Here is a 14349-nt window from a genome sequence, read left to right on the forward strand (position 1 = left end):
ATTCTAGGGGGGCTGCACGGCAGGGACACCATCCCGCTAGGCTCAGAGGACACTTCCAGACAAAGAACATCACCCTTGGGCTTTGAAATCTAAGGGAATTTTCCCTCCTAGATTTTTTACTTAATGGTGACAGGTGACATTTCTTCTTTCCAGTTTCTCTTTTTGGAATGGGAATGTCTACGCTCTACCCATCCCACCATTGATTTCTGGAAGCAGAGAATGTGTCTGCATTCACAGGCTTATCGCTTGAGAAGGCAGGTTTTTCACAGGATAAATCATGTCTCAAGTCTTTTTTTTTTTTTTAATTTATTTATCTATTTTGAGAGAGAGAATGAGACAGAGAGAATCCCAAGCAGGCTCCACACTGCCAGTGTGGAGCCCGAGGAGGGGCTCAAACACACAGACCGTGAGATTATGTCCTGAGCCGAAACCAAGAGTCAGATGCTTAACTCCCTGAGCCACTCAGGTGCCCCTCATATCTCATGTCTTAATCACACTTGACTTAGATGATACTTAGAGGAGATTTGGGACTTGGACGTGTTTACCAAATGAGTTAATATTTTGGGGCTACTGGAATGGGGTGGAGGGGTAAGTGCATTGTGCCAGTGAGGACATGAATTTGGGGAGTCCAGAGGACTGAGTGTTATAGACTGACCTGTATCTCCTCAAATTGATAGGCTGAAGTCCTAAATCCCAGGAGCTCAGAAGGAAGATCCTTGAAGGAAGTGATGGGAGTTAAACTAAGGCCAGTAGGATGAGCCCTGATCCACTCTGAGTTGTGTCATTATAGGAGGAAATGTGGAGACACACACAGAGTTCGGATTTCTACCTGCACAGAGGGCACAGTATGGGAGGACAGAGTGGGAAGGTGACCATCTGGAAGCCGAGGACATGTCACAAAAAACTACACCTGCAGACTGACACCTTGATCTTGGACTTCATGCCTCCACAACTGTGGAAAAAATACCCGCTGTTTAAGCCACCCCAAATGTTCCATTTTGTTACCTGGAATAAGTGTTAAAGTACTTAATTTGCAGAGTCCTCCTGTGAGATGGCTCATTGTCTGCATTCCTCACAGGGGTCTTGTGATCTCACCACAGATTCTGGCTGTGAAAACACTTGTCAACGTAAACACTGCAGACGTGTGAGCCTTCACGTTATGTTCATGCAACTTCTGACCTCATACCCTAATTCCGGATGCGCTCAGATCCTAATGTTCCTGGACTCCACCCAAATGGGTATTCCTGTCACCTTCCTATACAGTCCTGTCCTTGTACTTTGACCACATTTAATCCAGGTTCCTATTATCTATCTCTTAGAGAGTGCTTAGTGCCTGAGTTTTTATTTACAAAGGACACTAACTGGTGACACAGAGAGGCTTATGTCAACTGAAAGAAGAGTTTTTACTGCATACATTTCCTGACAGGGGGATGACAGCATCCCACACAGGCACATGGGAAAAGCATCCTGTTCTGGTCAGGAGTCAGAAGCAGGAGAGAGGGGAAAGCCTAGCCAGAGCCCTTATTATGGTTTTTTGGGGAAAGGGACAGCAGGACATGTTGTAGAGCTTAGTACTGGCTACTTTGCCCTGGGGCATAGGGGCTGTCCCTAATTATCTGGTACTTGGTGGCGGACCGATTTAGGGCTGTGGAAATTCCAGGTTTGGTGCGCTAGAGCTTGTTAACAAGACCGTTGGGGAAGTGGACTCTCTACTGGTTAGGTTACATGAAAAGATGGGCCATGTAAAGCCCTTCTCTATTTTTATGAATTGGTTACTCATGGAAAAGGCACTCTTTCCCTCCTCAAGAAGGTCACGAATGTCAGAGCCCGAAGAATATAGTAAATACAGTAAATACAATAGGCCCTGTTATGACCAGAGTTCAAATGCAGACCTACAGAGTCTAATCAAAACACAATCAAATAGAGAATTTCCGAGAAAAGGAAGCAAGTACTGTGGGACCTTGTTTCTTTCTCAGAACAATTTCATTTCTTCCTGTCTTTCCTGAATCTCTATTTCCAGACTGGATGTGCAATTCCAGGTCCCCAGTGAAGCCCTGGGTTGACAGACACACAGAGACAGATCCTAGAGAGAGGGGAAATTTCTGGGGAGTCTTTTTGGATGCTGGATTAGCACTCATCACTGTCCCTTCCTTGAGGTAAGGAGGCTTCTGCTCACTAACGAGTTGGTCCATGGTCTCTCCCTTGTCCTGAAGCCACTGCTGAGCTGACCTCCTCCAATGTTTCCAGGTCACCTGGGCGTTCATTCCTTCCCTAGGACTGTGCCAAGGACTGTCTTGATCTCCTGAGTTTCTGTGTCTCTACTGTTCACCAAGAAAGATCTAGCTTTAAGTGGATCTGGACTTTGTAAGAGGCTGACTCTGATTTTGCAAAGGAAATTCCAGTCATTGCTTTCTTGGGGGGGAGTCACTGATATATATACCTGGCCCTTTCTTTTTAACATGTTTTTCAATGTTTATTTGAGAGAGAGAGAGAGAGAGAGAGAGAGAGAGAGAGAGAGAGAGTGTGTGTGTGTGTGTGTGTGTGTGTGTGTGTGTGTGTGTGTATGAGCAGGGGAGGGGCAGAGAGAGAGAGGGAGACACAGAACCTGAAGCAGGCTCCTGGGTCTGAGCTGTCAGCACAGAGCCTGATGTGGGCCTCGAACCCATGAACCTAGAGATCACGACCTGAACCAAATTCATATGCTTAACCAACTGACCCATTTAGGCACCCCTGTCTGACACTTTCTTAAGGTTTAAATCCTAAACGAGCTTGCCATTTCCATGGCACCAATGGATTATTTTGTTCCGTTTCTCCTTTTTCTTTGAATGAAGCAGCTGAACACTTCCCTCTGGAATGGGAGCTCCTAGTTCTACATCTGTCCTCAATTATCCTGATTTTCCAAATCCTAGAATCATCTCTCTCTTCAGGTGGTGCTGAATTCTTATCCTATGTGCTTGATTAAATTTATAAATGCGTAATGATTCCAGCAGAGGAAAATGGAGAAGCCAACATAGTTTGGGGCTTTGACTTTAAGATCCTTCCAATAGTTCATCGGGCTGATCGTGATGGTCTGGAAGACACTCAAGAGGCAGGTGCTGCTAATGGACAACCCCCTGCCCACTCTCTGAACGTACAAAAAAAGTTTGCATGCAAATTAGTGAAAAAAGATTTCAATCCCAAAGCTGCCAATGTCTGGGGGACTCCTTCAGAGAGAATGACCAAGGAGCTGGCTACAGTCAAGTGCATGAGAATCAAACGGGTGAACCTCAGCCTGTGTTCAATGCGGTAAACGGACACATAATGATAAAGAACAAAATTGCCCACAATTCCAACTGTCGTCTGTGACAAGAAGATTATTCCTACTGTCAAATGCCCTGAAGCTAATCTGTCATACAACATGTTTTCCTTTATATTATGACAACAATCATTTCTCTGGGCAAAGGCTCACTGAAGACTTTTCACATGATGAATAACACACTACTTGGCAATGAGAAAGAAGAAAAGCTGGCCTTTTGTAGCAATGTGGATGGAACTGGAGAGTGTTATGCTAAGTGAAATAAGTCAGGCAGAGAAAGACAGGTACCATATGTTTTCACTCATATGTGGATCCTGAGAAACTTAACAGAAGACCAGCAGGGAGGGGAACGGGGGTAAAAAAGTTACAGAGAGGGAAGGAGGCAAACCATAAAGGACTCTTAAATACTGAGAACAAACTGAGGGTTGATGAGGGGTTGGGGGAGGGGGCAAAGTGGGTGATGGGCATTGAGGAGGGTACCTGTTGGGATGAGCACTGGCTGTTGTATGGAAACCAATTGGATAATAAATTACATTAAAAAACACATGTTTTCCTTTCTATCATGACAACAATCATTTCTCTGGGCAAAGGCTCCCTGAAGCCTTTTCACATGATGAATAACATGAATTGAGTGCTCCTGTTTGACTGCCATGACTTCCTGTGATGGGAAGAGATGGAGAGATTTGCAGTCTATTTAACTGAAAAGTCAAGCAGTAAGGATGAAGTGCTGTTATCCTGGAGAAGCAAGGGCAGGTGAGAGCAAAGGGAAAGAAAGCACAAGGCAACATTGTCAGAAGAACCTGAAATGTGCGAGCCATACTGGGGAAAGGAAAGCTTGATCACTACCACTTCCTAAAATGAATTAACTTTGACTAGTTTGCTGATCTGACTTTCAAAGATATAAATGTATTCTTCCAGAAAAAAAAAAAACAATTTCCAATACCTTCTACTAAGAAAATATTACTTTTTTAAAAAAGTTTTTGGGGCGCCTGGGTGGCGCAGTCGGTTAAGCGTCCGACTTCAGCCAGGTCACGATCTCGCGGTCCGTGAGTTCGAGCCCCGCGTCAGGCTCTGGGCTGATGGCTCGGGAGCCTGGAGCCTGTTTCCGATTCTGTGTCTCCCTCTCTCTCTGCCCCTCCCCCGTTCATGCTCTGTCTCTCTCTGTCCCAAAAATAAATAAAAAACGTTGAAAAAAAAATTAAAAAAAAAAATTTCTCATTATTTAAAAAAAAAAAAAAAAAAAAAAAAAAAAAAAAAAAAGTTTTTAATGTTTATTTGAGAGAGAGAGCAGGGGAGGGGCAGAAAGAGAGGGAGACACAGAATCCGAAGCAGGCTCCAGCCTGTGAGCTGTCAGCACAGAGCCCGATGCGGGCTCAAACTCACGGACTGTGAGATCATGACCTCAGCTGAAATCGGACACTTAACCGACTGAGCCAAAAAGGCACCCCAGAAGAAAATACTTCTTAAACAGCAATGAGCATATTAATCATATTGTAAAATGATTTTATATTAAGAGGTGGTTCTCGTCAAAATGCCCCACACACTCCATTTGTAACCAGCACAAAGAATTCCTGAAGACTACACAACAAACAGTGGACAAACCATTCCAACAGAAACTTCAAAAAAGGGGTTTACTCAATAGATAATACATGTGTAAAAATGTTCAATGCAGTAGTCAGAAAAATTTCAAATATGACACTACTAACTGGTGCCATCAAACACTACCCAGAAATCTAAACTGAGGATAACAAGTCTTGGCCGAGATGTGGGTCACCAACAATCTCAAACTCTGCTGGCAGGAGGTGAAAACTGGTACTAACATTTGGAAATGTGTGGTAGTATGTATTTTAGCGGTGTGGATATACTACTATGCTGCAACATATATACTCCCACGAATATGCTCAACACAAATCTGTCAGGTATCCCCAAGACTGGTTACAAAGTGTATAAGCAAGCATTGCTCATTACTCATAACAGCCCAAACTCAGGAATACCCACTTCCCATTAACAGGACCGGCAATCAATGAATCTTTTCATATTCACACGATGGAGTCTGATCTGGCAAAGCCAAAATGCCAACAGTAATACGAAACAACACGGATGAATTTTCAAACGTCATATGGAGTGAGAAAGAAGTCATCATTACCCATTTCAGGCAGTATGACTCCATTTATACCAAGTACAAAGTGGGCAGAAGTGGTCTTATCTTTCAAATGTTGGAGAGTTATGAACCTATTCCCAAACATCACAATCCTAAAAATAGAGCCAAGAAAACTACACCCATGGGGACAGTGACTGAGAGAGAGAGCACAAGAGGATATCCGGGGATCTAGAAACATTCTGTTTCTTCATCTTGGAACGGCATACACCAATGTGGTCACTTGTGAAATACCAGTGATTTATTGTTGACTTTTTTCTTGTTTAATTTTTTAAATATTAAAAAAATAAATGAAATGACACAGGGCTCGATCCCACGAACCGTGAGATCATGACCTGAGCCAAAATCAAGAGTGAAACGCTCAACTAACTGAGCCACCCAGTTGCCCCCATGTCTTTTTAACTTTTTAAATACAAATCATCCAAGAAAAAAAAATTGCAGGGAGCTGAGAAGGCTCATCCTGTGAATGTGTTTCACCTGCTGGTTGAATCTGTACAAAAGAGACTTATGGACCTAAGGCCTACATTTGAGCCCAACAACGAAATATCACAGAATAAGAACACTGCTGCTTATAGTGAGTCTGAGATTGTGCCAAAAATTCAGCACAGCAGTATCCTAAATGTGTTCTATCTGATGGTTTCTTGCTCTATTTGTCAGAGGAGAAGGGATATTTACCAGCTCAAACAGGGTCCAGCAGAGGAAAATGGAAATTGCAATATCCCAGGGAGGCTTTAGCCAATTTCCAGCCATCTGGAGGTCCTGGGGCTGCTCGTGATGGCTGGAGACACAGGAGAGGCAGCTGGTGCCAGTGGACACACCCTGCCAGCTCTGTGAGGGCAGAAAACAGATGTGCACTCAAAAAGCACTGAAGAATGTTTCAACTAACAGCTACCATTGCCTTGGGGACACCGGTAAAGGGAAATGACCAAGAAGCAAGCATAATCAGGTGCCTAAAGGATCACATCTTTGGACCTCAAGCTGGAATCCCAGTAGAAGAAGAACAGTGGTAAAGAAATGAGCAAATGCCCAGGACTCCAACCGTCATCTCTGATGAGGGAACCATTTACACTGGCAATTCCCGGAGTCCATTCTGACAGATCCCAGTGACTGATACTGGTTTTCAGGATCTAACATGTATCATATCAACTGAACCCTGTTGTCTCTCGGAAACATATTTACTTCATTTCGACTTTGTCAAGGTGCTTCCCACAGTGGGGGGGGGGGGGAATAGCCTTCAAATACCACTTAAAATGCATGAATCACTGCTATCATGCCATAAGTGTAAAATCTTTTTTTATTTTCCTACCCGCATGAATGAGGCACTGACATTAGTTCCATTGTAGATATAAAGACAACTAGGCACAAAGGGCTAAGCAACCTAAGTTCACACGCTGGCTGCTTAGGGCCCATGTGGTGATTGTAACCTGGCAGGCTGGAGCCATGACACTTTGCAGACCTTGGGCTCCACTAACAGACCAAGTAAGCTGTGCCTTCCGATAATCCAGACGTAGATTTAGTTTTGCTTTCATACTCTTCCATTTTATTTCATACCATTTTTATTTTGTAATTTTGGTTGTACAATGTTCTCCTGTTTTTAAGGATATTATCTCCAGGTCAATTGATATCTAGGAATAAAGCGTTAGAATCCTAATGAAGTGTAGATGTACTAATTAGAAGCTAATCCTACAGGAAAGTTTCCATGTCCACATTAGATTTAATAAACACAGATTTGCTGGGGTGCCTAGGTGGCTCAGTCAGTTAAGCGTCCGACTTTGGCTCAGGTGATGATCTCATGGTCTGTGTGCTCAAGCCCTGCATTGGGCTCTGTGCTGACAGCTCAGAGCCTGGAGCCTGCTTTGGATTCTGTCTCCCTCTCTCTCTGCCCCTCCCCCGCTTGCACTCTGTCTCTGTCTCTCTCTCTCAAAAATAAATAGACATTTAAAAAAAACCTCACAGATTTGCTAAATGATACTTGGGCAGTATAAGGAATCACTTCCTGTAATTCCAGGAACAAAAATACATGGCATCTATCACATAAATTACTGCACAATATTACCTAATTCCCTCAACTATGATTTATGATATACCAATATGTGAAAAATTCTGCAAGATGGAGTCACAGTTATTAATAATTTTGGTTTAAATGTTGACATATTTACCAAACCATTCACCATATGGTGAGAAGTGTAAAAGATACTAAAATACATGATACATGTAAAATAGAATCTGGAAAATATGGACTCCTGTGTAATGTATATCTTGAAACCACAGGGAAATGAGTTGTGACCTTGAGATTGATGCTAAAATGTTACTGAACAAGAGAGAATAAGACATGATACATTTGTCTTACGGGTGTCTTCTGAAACCATAAATATACTGTTAACCTTTTCATCAAATGCTGCCTAGAGAATGTGTAACTTCAACATAGAAAGGAATTTTGCCATAGTCAAGAGACCTCAAATGGTTTCAGTGGAGACACAATTAATACCTTTAGTGAGTGTTAGGTAAAAAGAAGCTTCAACAAAATTCTAGAACCAAATTTATATACAGGATCCCTGTGGAGGATTAGAAACTATTAGAGCTCTACCCTTCTCTGTATCATAAGCACAAGGCATTGTAAGCACACCTCCACTAACACTGAAAACTCAATCTATGGTTCCTGCAAATAATGTGAACAGCAGTTTGATTTAATAACTACGGTCCTTACACACCTTCAAAATGACTCTTCCTTGTCACTGGGATTTTCATTGGTAATTGTCCTCAGGGAGGACTTCATTAAATTGCATCAGGAACCATCAGGTGTGGGTGCAGGGTCCAGAGAGGTGAGGATCCTGTACAGCTCAGCTCATACCCAAGGCATTATTTCACCTCCCTCTTTAGCTTTGCCCCCAATCTGTACTCACCCTCAGAATCCTTTCCAGACATGAACATTTACTTACATGTCCTTCCTTACAGGCTCTGCCTCTCAGACTGAAACAGAGAATGCTCACTGGACTCGTCACGTTGAAGGATGGGGGCGCAGTGTGAAGGTCACAGCAGCCAGTACGTGTGAGGGACAGAGGCAGCCAGACCACAGATAAGGGTTTGTGATCTGTGACCTCCTGTCCCCTCAGAACTGCTATTATCATTTCACATGTGATGGCAAAGACAGAACAGGCTTCAATGGTGACAACATTTCTGAAATTTTCTCCCAGTACTAATTACCAAAACCAATTAAAAGTTTGTGAGTATCTCCAAAATGACTGCTGTGTGCTTTAGGAGAGGCTCTTACTTTTTCATGATTCCTGATGGCAGACAGGGTCTCACAGGGAAGAGGCAGTAAATACTGATGTCAGACACTTAAGGGACTGGCAGTGAGGCTGTGTGTCTCACAGCATCCCTGATTTCCTGAGATGTTCTTCCATTAAAAACCAAGTTCATTCCTTAGAAGTGACAAAGAGTTTCCCAAACAAATGCCAGGTGGCCCAGCCACTGTGGAAAAGAGGATGGAGTTTCCTCAAACAGTTAAAAACAGAACTAATATATGATCCAGTAATCATACCACTGGGTATTTACTGCCAAAATACAAAAGTAATCATCCAAGGGATGGGATACGTGCACCCCTATGTTTAGCAACAGCATTACCTGCACTATCCAAATAACTGAAGAAGCCCAAGTGTGCATGGATAGATGAAAGGATAAAGATGTGGTGTATGTGTGTGTATGTGTGTGTTTATACACATACAATGGAATACTATGCAGCCATAAAAAGAATCAAATCTTGCCATTAGCAAAGATACAAATGGAGCTACAGAGTATAGTACTCACTAAAGTAAGTCATCCAGAGAAAGACAAATACCATAGAATCTCACTCATATGTGGAATTTAAAAAACAAAACAAATGAGCCAATGAGAGGAAAAAAAAAGAGAGAGAGAGATGGACCACAAAAGAGACTCTTAACTACAGAACTGACAGTTACAAGAGAGGGGATGGGGGATGGGTGAAATAGGTGATGGGGATTAAAGAGTGCACTCATGAAAAGCCCTGGATGATGTATGAAACTGTTGAATCACCTGAACTAATGTAACACTGTATGTTAACTATACTGCAATTAAGATAAAATAAAAATAAATTTAGAAGTACTTTCTCACACAAGCAAAAGATAAGAGTAACTGACCTCTAAACCAATGTTGCAGGAAAGGACTCTTTGAGTGGAAAGGAAAGACCATAAGTAAGAGTAAGAAAAGTAGCAAGCACAAAAGCACTAAATGGAAGTATGTCTGTAAAAATCAGTCAAGGCACTCACAGAAAAAAAAAAAAAAAAAAAAAGGATGTAAGTAGGACACCATATACCTAAATCGAGGTGGGGGAATAACAGATGTAGAGAATGAGTCAAACATAAGTGACCATCAGCCTAATATAGACCGCTATATGCAGATGTTACAACAAACTTAATGAAAACTACAAATCAACAATCGGTAATAGATACACAAATAACAAAGAGGAAAGAATCCAACTGGATCACTAAAGAAAGTCAGAAAACCATTAAGAGAACACAGCAAGAGAAGAAAGGATCAGAGAAGAACTACAAAAAGAACAACAAAATAAGTAACAAAATGACAATAAATACGTATCTATCAGTAATGACTTGGAATGTGAGTGGACTAAATGCTCCAAACAAAAGACAAAGCGGTATGCAATGGATAAAAAAACAAGACTCATCTATATGCTGCCCACAAGAGACTCATTTCAGACCTAAGGACACCTGCATATTGAAAGTGAGGGGATGGAGAAACATTTATGATGCACACGGATGTCAAAAGAAAGCCTGGGTAGCAATACTTCTTTGGACAAAATAGAACTTTAAAACAAAGACTATGACAAAAAAACAAAGAAGGACACCATATAATTATAAAGGGGACAACCCAAGAAGATATACCAATTGTAAATATATATGCACCCAACAAGAAAGCACCCAAATATATTAAACACTTAATAGCAAACATAAAAGATCTAATTCATAGTGATAGAGCAATACTATGACACTTAGCACTCCATTTAAATCAATGGAAAGATCATCCAAAAAAATCAACAACGTAAGGGTAGTTTTGAAGGACACACTGCACCAGAGAGATTTAACAGATATATTCAGAAAATTCCATCGTAAAATAGCAGAACACTCATGCCGTTCAAATGCACATGGAACATTATCTAGAATTGATCACATATTAGGCTACAAAAGAAATATCAAGAACAAATTCAAAAAGATCAAAGTCATACCATGTATCTTTCTGACTACAACGGTATCAAACTACAAATCAACCACAAGGAACAATCTGGAAAGACCACAAATACATGGAAGTTAAATAACATGCTCACAAACAACGAATGGGTCAACCAAGAAATCAAAGAGGAAATAGAAAATCACATGGAAACAAATTAAAATGAAATACACAATGGCCCAAAACCTTTGGGATGCAGCAATAGAGGTTCTCAGAGGGAAATTTACAGCAATACAAGCCTACCTCACGAAGCAAGAAAAATCTCAAGTAAACTACCTAACCTTAACACCTGAAGGACCTAGAGAAAGAACAACAAACAAAACCTAAAACCAGCAGGAGCACAGAAATCATAAAGACTAGAGCAGAAATAAACAAAATGGAAACTAAAAAAAATAAAAACATAAAAGAGAGCTAGGAAACCGGGAGCTGATTTTTTGGAAAGATCATTAAATTCATAAGCCTCTAACCAGATGCATGAAAATAGAGAGAAAGGGGAAAAAAAAGAGAAAGAGAAAGAGAGAGAGAGAGAGAGAGAGAGAGGGAACAAACAAATCACAGATGAAAGGAAGAAATAACAACGACACAACAGATATATAGACGACCATAAGAAATTATAAAAAATTATAGGACAACAAACTGCACAACCTAGAAAGAATGGATAAATTCTGAGAAATCTGTAATCTACCAAAACTGGAACAGAAATAGAAAATTTGAACAGACCGATGACCAGCAAAGAAACGGAATCATTCATCAAAAAACTCCTAACAAACAAAAGGCTAAAACCAGATGGTTTCAGGGGTGAATTCCAATAACCACTGAAAAAAGAGTTAATATGTATTCCTCTCAAACATTTCTAAACTAGAAGAGGAAGGAAAACTTCCCAATTCATTCTATGATGTCAGCATAACCCTGATGCAAGAGCCAGATAAAGACACCACAGTAAAAGAGAACCTGCAGGACAATATCTGATGAACATAGATGCAGAAATCCCCAACAACAGATTAGGGAACTGAATCCAACAATACATTAAGAAAATAAAATCAGGGCGCATGGGTGGCTCAGTCAGTTAAGCTTCTGACTCTTGATTTTGGGTCAGGTCAGGATCTCATGGTCTATGGGCTCCAGCCCACATCTGGCTCTGTGCTCACAGAACGGAGCCTAACTGTTAGGAATCTCACTCTCCCTCTTTTTTTTTTATTTTTTTATTTTTTAATATATGAAATTTACTGTCAAATTGGTTTCCATACAACACCCAGTGCTCATCCCAAAAGGTGCCCTCCTCAATACCCATCACCCACCCTGCCCTCCCTCCCACCCCCCATCAACCCTCAGTTTGTTCTCAGTTTTTAACAGTCTCTTATGCTTTGGCTCTCTCCCACTCTAACCTCTTTTTTTTTTTCCTTCCCCTCCCCCATGGGTTTCTGTTATGTTTCTCAGGATCCACATAAGAGTGAAACCATATGGTATCTGTCTTTCTCTGTATGGCTTATTTCACTTAGCATCACACTCTCCAGTTCCATCCATGTTGCTACAAAAGGCCATATTTCATTTTTTCTCATTGCCACGTAGTATTCCATTGTGTATATAAACCACAATTTCTTTATCCATTCATCAGTTGATGGACATTTAGGCTCTTTCCATAATTTGGCTATTGTTGAGAGTGCCGCTATAAACATTGGGGTACAGGTGCCCCTATGCATCAGTACTCCTGTATCCCTTGGATAAATTCCTAGCAGTGCTATTGCTGGGTCATAGGGTAGGTCTATTTTTAATTTTCTGAGGAACCTCCACACTGCTTTCCAGAGCGGCTGCACCAATTTGCATTCCCACCAACAGTGCAAGAGGGTTCCTGTTTCTCCACATCCTCGCCAGCATCTATAGTCTCCTGATTTCTTCATTTTGGCCACTCTGACTGGCGTGAGGTGGTATCTGAGTGTGGTTTTGATTTGTATTTCCCTGATAAGGAGCGACGTTGAACATCTTTTCATGTGCCTGTTGGCCATCCGGATGTCTTCTTTAGAGAAGTGTCTATTCATGTTTTCTGCCCATTTCTTCACTGGGTTATTTGTTTTTCGGGTGTGGAGTTTGATGAGCTCTTTATAGATTTTGGATACTAGCCCTTTGTCCGATGTGTCATTTGCAAATATCTTTTCCCATTCCGTTGGTTGCCTTTTAGTTTTGTTGGTTGTTTCCTTTGCTGTGCAGAAGCTTTTTATCTTCATAAGGTCCCAGTAATTCACTTTTGCTTTTAATTCCCTTGCCTTTGGGGATGTGCTGAGTAAGAGATTGCTACGGCTGAGGTCAGAGAGGTCTTTTCCTGCTTTCTCCTCTAAGGTTTTGATGGTTTCCTGTCTCACATTCAGGTCCTTGATCCATTTTGAGTTTATTTTTGTGAATGGTGTGAGAAAGTGGTCTAGTTTCAACCTTCTGCATGTTGCTGTCCAGTTCTCCCAGCACCATTTGTTAAAGAGACTGTCTTTTTTCCATTGGATGTTCTTTCCTGCTTTGTCAAAGATGAGTTGGCCATACGTTTGTGGGTCTAGTTCTGGGGTTTCTATTCTATTCCATTGGTCTATGTGTCTGTTTTTATGCCAATACCATGCTGTCTTGATGATGACAGCTTTGTAGTAGAGGCTAAAGTCTGGGATTGTGATGCCTCCTGCTTTGGTCTTCTTCTTCAAAATTACTTTGGCTATTCAGGGTGCACCAGAGAGATTTAACAGATACATTCAGAAAATTCCATCCTAAAATAGCAGAACACTCATGCCGTTCAAATGCACATGGAACATTATCTAGAATTGATCACATATTAGGCTACAAAAGAAATATCAAGAACAAATTCAAAAAGATCAAAGTCATACCATGCATCTTTCTGACTACAACGGTATCAAACTACAAATCAACCACAAAGAACAATCTGGAAAGACCACAAATACATGGAAGTTAAATAACATGCTCACAAACAACGAATGGGTCAACCAAGAAATCAAAGAGGAAATAGAAAATCACATGGAAACAAATTAAAATGAAATACACAATGGCCCAAAACCTTTGGGATGCAGCAATAGAGGTTCTCAGAGGGAAATTTACAGCAATACAAGCCTACCTCACGAAGCAAGAAAAATCTCAAGTAAACTACCTAACCTTAACACCTGAAGGACCTAGAGAAAGAACAACAAGCAAAACCTAAAACCAGCAGAAGCACAAAAAATCATAAAGACTAGAGCAGAAATAAACAAAATAGAAACTAAAAAAATAAAAACATAAAAGAGAGCTAGGAAACCGGGAGCTGATTTTTTGGAAAGATCATTAAATTCATAAACCTCTAACCAGATGCATGAAAACAGAGAGAAAGGGAAAAAAAAAAGAGAAAGAGATAGAGAGAGAGAGAGAGAGAACAAACAAATCACAGATGAAAGGAAGAAATAACAACGACACAACAGATATATAGACGACCATAAGAAATTATAAAAAATTATAGGACAACAAACTGCACAACCTAGAAAGAATGGATAAATTCTGAGAAATCTGTAACCTATCAAAACTGGAACAGAAATAGAAAATTTGAACAGACCGATGACCAGCAAAGAAACGGAATCATTCATCAAAAAACTCCTAACATGGGGCGCCTGGG

The 14349-nt window shown here is 41.0% G+C and overlaps 1 non-coding gene across 12 annotated transcripts in view; it reads right to left on the reverse strand.

The window, feature by feature from the left end:
- Positions 1-14349, reverse strand: part of LOC132677092 (uncharacterized) — a 290019-nt gene that overhangs the window by 104407 nt on the left and 171263 nt on the right. The gene's annotated exons all lie outside the window — the stretch shown is intronic.

This window comes from Panthera onca, chromosome E2 (genome assembly GCF_046562875.1).
Source record: "Panthera onca isolate mPanOnc1 chromosome E2, mPanOnc1 haplotype 2, whole genome shotgun sequence".
NCBI classification, from domain to species: Eukaryota; Metazoa; Chordata; class Mammalia; order Carnivora; family Felidae; genus Panthera; species Panthera onca.